Here is a 6,000-nt window from a genome sequence, read left to right on the forward strand (position 1 = left end):
ATATAAGCAGCAAGGGATGTTACAGAAAGTGAGTTTAACAAACTGAACCTAACCCTGAACCAGCCATGAGATAGGAAAGTTCATGAAAAGGAGCAATAAATTACCTCCAATACTTAATAATAAACAAGCTTTTCCTTCTATGTTATTATCATGCAGGACTAAAAAATATAATCCCAAAACAACTCATCATTATCATCACTTATGGTAATGCTTACACTGTCAGAACTTCATCAGTAACACATCTGTATCAAATTCAGTCATAAAGGACAGACTTTATATTGTACGGTGGTTTGTGAAGTGAAAAACACACAGAGAGAAAAAGAGAGAGAGAGAAGGCATGAGGCAATCCCCTTTAAAGTGCAGATTTACGTATGTGGTTATCTTTTGGTCAGAGCCTTTATTGCTCTCACTACCATGGCAACGGGCTTTGGAAACAATAAACCTGAGCGGCTTTTAGGATGATCCAACCTATCACATAGCCAACAGCGAGGGCTCCCATACACACACCCATTCTCGTATTTGCCCAAAGAAACCAACCCATTAACTTTGTTTTTTTGTTATTGACAGGAAAATGAACAATAAATAGATGGTCCATATCTGCTTGCATTGCTGCTGACAGTGCAACAACTGCAGGGAATTGTATTGCAGATGAGTATGTTGACACACTGTATACAGAGACTATTATCAGTGATAATTAGATGAAGACAAAGGTCATTCAAGGTACTGTACATGTTCAAAGAACCACTGTCAGGCTAAAGGTCTCATGTCTGTTGTGTGAAGTAAAAATCTTAAATTTCCAAAGCTAGAAAAACAAAGAACAGCTGCTACTGGCCATGAATTTTGGATTCTCTCTTATATACTGCCTTCATCTGGTAGTGTTTTCTTACTCAATCCTGGCCAAATGCACACTGGCTTGTTGGTATTCCATGTTGCTGCTAATGTGTTGCACGTTATAACCTGTGGAGGCAAATATTTAGACTTATTACATTTTTGTTTGCTTGTTTGTTTGTTTTAATTTTAACTGGAACTGGAGCCTCATGAGAAAATATACTTCTCACCATGACAGGTGCATCCCAGATGTGAAGAGCTGTAATTCTAGTAGAAAGTTTGTTGGAAAGGAGAACATGAAATACACAGACAGCACTAGACAGACAGAGCAGAGTATAAGGGATATAGAAAAAGTGACCAAAATAAAGAAGGGATAATGAGCATCGGGAATGATGACAAAAGAGAGAACGGAGAAATGAGAACAGAACTGTTGAGGTTAGAACATGACCATGTGGGGAAATACTGATAGCTCCCCAAAGTTTTACCTACTCTTTGAAGTAATAACAGATGGGCACTGTGTGGTGTTTGCTGGTGTGCTTGCCCATGTTTTAGACATCGGGGCACCACCTGGTGTATAAAAACAACACTGCATACTGTACGTGTCCACCGTTCTCTAACAAATCACCTTTAAGCCAGCTACACTGCAGCGACTAACATTTTGAAATACACAAAATAATGACAGGCATTTGGGTCACAACATCCTGAATATTCTGCCATTTAAAGAATGAATTGTAAAGGTTTAAGTAATAGAATAGTTGAATTAAAAAAAACCCTGCTAATTGTAATTGAAAAATCTCCAACTACAGCACTGTCCATGGATGCCCTGGTGACTCCACCTTCAACATATTGTCTTGGTTGTGGATATAAGCATATCACTACGAACGTCAGAGGAGACTATGTCGTCAAGTTGAAAACAGCTTGTTCTACTTTACCACGATGTCACCTACATCAACCTCTTCTTCCGGCTATTTTGGGGTCAATAAAACACACACACACACACACACACACACACTGACTCTCTTGGAGTCACTGTCAGGTCTTTCCACTCCCTACAGTGGCCCAGTCTATCACAATCCCCTGGGGCTGTAACCTGCGATCCAGAAGAACTGTACTCTGGGTAACGTTGTTTTCATAACCACTCCCAGCCCTTGGTCCACAAACACAAAGAACATGTGCACCACATTACACACTCATTCCCTCACTCATGCATTCACATTCAAATTCAAACACACCAAAGTATAATGCTAAACTGAAATGAAAAATGACTGTTTTGTTAAATTGGTGCTGTTTAATACACTTTGTCAAAAGCTCCTCATGTTATTCCAGAAATGAATATCATCCTAACTCGAGTAATGCAGGTGTGTACACACACACACATTTGTACTTCTATCTTTATAAGGACACTCACTGACTAAATGCCTTCCTTAAGCATCAGAACTAAATGCCTAATCCATAACCATCCCCTATCCTAAACCCAATTCTAACCTGAACCCTAAAACCAAGTCTTAACCCTCAAAAAGGTGCTTCACAAAGTGAGGACTGGCCAAAATGTCCTCACTCTGTATCACTCTGTAGACTTTGGTCTTCACTATGCAGCAAGTACCAGAACACACACACACACCACTTCAAACCCACACATACCAGTATTCATTCTAGGCAGTCTGAACTAACCTAGGCAGACAAATAATCCAAAAGACCACACACATATTGTGTAATATAATAGTGTGTGTCTCTGTATGCAGTATTATGAAGTTTATTAATATTGTCACAGTTTAAACCAGTTTTTAAACAATAGAGCAGTCTGAGAGTGCTGCTTATTCACTGTGATTACACAGTGTTAGTCACTGTTGTCCATGAAGAAAAATACACACCATCAGCATGCCTGTCTCCTCATGGCATTCCCGTCAGAGAGGAAACAAACATGAGTTAGCTGTTTCATAAATAGCCTACAGAAAAGCAACAGTATCTCTCAGGGTGTCCTTGACATTGTTTTCAGGACACTTTGAACAACTGAAGATTATGGAGGAACCCACACACTCACACATATGCTGGAAATGAGTTTATTTTAAGAACACAGCATTCATTTTATTTTTGGACCCAACGAATATTAAACATCTAAAGACATGAGACAAGGCATTCTCATAGCTTCCTCTTTTTTAAACATAAATACAAAACACAAATCTCCATATACTGTAAACAGGCACCAACACATGCACATTCTTATTCACCAGCTACTGTTGTGACTGCTCACAAGACAATCTCTAAATCCACTTGATGACCTCTCATTCACCCTAGCACAGCTGGAAACCAGCACACCAGTATTGTTTCCAGTGGTTTCCTCTTATGTAACATATGCAACGGTCAGCAGTCTAGTGGAACTTGAATGAGTGGGAGTACTAACACCTGTTGGTGTGATAGCAATTGCTTCAGCATTCCTCTAACACTCCCAAAACCTGCCTTTGAATCACAGTGCCTGAAGTCCACATGCTGAACTGTCCTTGGGTAAGACACCAAAACAAGCTGCCCCCGATGGTTAGAGCCATCGGTGTGAGCTGGCACCGCAGATGGCTGCCTCAGTTCTGTAACGGAAACTAATTCCTTGTGTGCATTAGTGTACTTGGCCAAATAAAGTGATTAACCTTATCCTTCATCCCCACATCACAATATGACAAATGAGGAGAGAATTCAGCCAGTGGTTGCGGTCTGTTAACATCTTATCTTTCTGTGAAACTGAATTCTGCTGTCGTTCTATTCATCAGGGGCCTTGTTTTGTACAACCTTGAATTTTTCATATAAGATGGGCACAGAACCTTTGAAAGGAATATACAGTGCCTTGTGAAAGTATTCGGCCCCCTTGAACTTTGCGACCTTTTGCCACATTTCAGGCTTCAAACATAAAGATATAAAACTGTAATTTTTTGTGAAGAATCAACAACAAGTGGGACACAATCATGAAGTGGAACGAAATTTATTGGATATTTCAAACTTTTTTAACAAATAAAAAAACTGAAAAATTGGGCGTGCAAAATTATTCAACCCCCTTAAGTTAATACGTTGTAGCGCCACCTTTTGCTGCGATTACAGCTGTAAGTCACTTGGGGTATGTCTCTATCAGTTTTGCACATCGAGAGACTGAAATTTTTGCCCATGCCTCCTTGCAAAACAGCTCGAGCTCAGTGAGGTTGGATGGAGAGCGTTTGTGAACAGCAGTTGTCAGTTCTTTCCACAGATTCTCGATTGGATTCAGGTCTGGACTTTGACTTGGCCATTCTAACACCTGGATATGTTTATTTGTGAACCATTCCATTGTAGATTTTGCTTTATGTTTTGGATCATTGTCTTGTTGGAAGACAAATCTCCATCCCAGTCTCAGGTCTTTTGCAGACTCCATCAGGTTTCCTTCCAGAATGGTCCTGTATTTGGCTCCATCCATCTTCCCATCAATTTTAACCATCTTCCCTGTCCCTGCTGAAGAAAAGCAGGCCCAAAACATGATGCTGCCACCACCATGTTTGACAATGGGGATGGTGTGTTCAGGGTGATGAGCTGTGTTGCTTTTACGCCAAACATAACGTTTTGCATTGTTGCCAAAAAGTTCGATTTTGGTTTCATCTGACCAGAGCACCTTCTTCCACATGTTTGGTGTGTCTCCCAGGTGGCTTGTGGCAAACTTTAAACGACACTTTTTATGGATATCTTTAAGAAATGGCTTTCTTCTTGCCACTCTTCCATAAAGGCCAGATTTGTGCAGTATACGACTGATTGTTGTCCTATGGACAGAGTCTCCCACCTCAGCTGTAGATCTCTGCAGTTCATCCAGAGTGATCATGGGCCTCTTGGCTGCATCTCTGATCAGTCTTCTCCTTGTATGAGCTGAAAGTTTAGAGGGACGGCCAGGTCTTGGTAGATTTGCAGTGGTCTGATACTCCTTCCATTTCAATATTATCACTTGCACAGTGCTCCTTGGGATGTTTAAAGCTTGGGAAATCTTTTTGTATCCAAATCCGGCTTTAAACTTCTCCACAACAGTATCTCGGACCTGCCTGGTGTGTTCCTTGTTCTTCATGATGCTCTCTGCGCTTTAAACAGACCTCTGAGACTATCACAGTGCAGGTGCATTTATACGGAGACTTGATTACACACAGGTGGATTCTATTTATCATCATTAGTCATTTAGGTCAACATTGGATCATTCAGAGATCCTCACTGAACTTCTGGAGAGAGTTTGCTGCACTGAAAGTAAAGGGGCTGAATAATTTTGCACGCCCAATTTTTCAGTTTTTTATTTGTTAAAAAAGTTTGACATATCCAATAAATTTCGTTCCACTTCATGATTGTGTCCCACTTGTTGTTGATTCTTCACAAAAAATTACAGTTTTATATCTTTATGTTTGAAGCCTGAAATGTGGCAAAAGGTCGCAAAGTTCAAGGGGGCCGAATACTTTCGCAAGGCACTGTATTTTTGACAGATCAGTGCTGAGTGGACACACAAAGCCAGTGTTAAATGACTCTTATGTGTCAATGACTGGCATAAGAGAGCATATAATTGGAATGTGACCTGACATACTGTATGTCAGGGTTTCTATCAGATCATAGTTTGTAACAAGGCCCAATTTGTGCATCATGCTGCATATAATCATAGCACTTATGTAAGACGTAATCCTACATAGGAGCAAGACACTCAGTATTAAAAGCATATAAAGTTATTGCACTGTATTTGTCTTATTTTGAGTCTCTTGGTTGTGGTTTTTTGTCTCTTCCTGGTTATTTCACTTCTCTTTGTATTCAGTTTGAGCCCCTTCATACTCAATTTGCATCTCTTTGTGGTAATTTTGAGCTTCCCTGTGGTTAATCTGCATCTCAGTCTTTCTCATCCATTTATCCATCTGATTTTTGTTTACATTTCTTTCCAGTATACTCACTTTTAAGTCCATGTTACTCAGTGACTGTTGCATTCTGAATCTTATGAGAGCGATGGTTCAAACATTCAGTCATATTTGTTGTGAAATGAGCAATCACTTTTTGATAACAAAGTCAAATAAATACAATTCAAAAAAGGTGTTTTTAAAAAAGGTTGTTTTCATTCCTCAGCTATGAGACGTTACCCTCATCTGGTTCAAATCATTTCCAAACCACCAACCCACCTCCCATCAGCTCGCCTTCTTTATGGTT

Source organism: Monopterus albus, unplaced genomic scaffold (genome assembly GCF_001952655.1).
Source record: "Monopterus albus unplaced genomic scaffold, M_albus_1.0 scaffold176.1, whole genome shotgun sequence".
Taxonomy (NCBI): domain Eukaryota; kingdom Metazoa; phylum Chordata; class Actinopteri; order Synbranchiformes; family Synbranchidae; genus Monopterus; species Monopterus albus.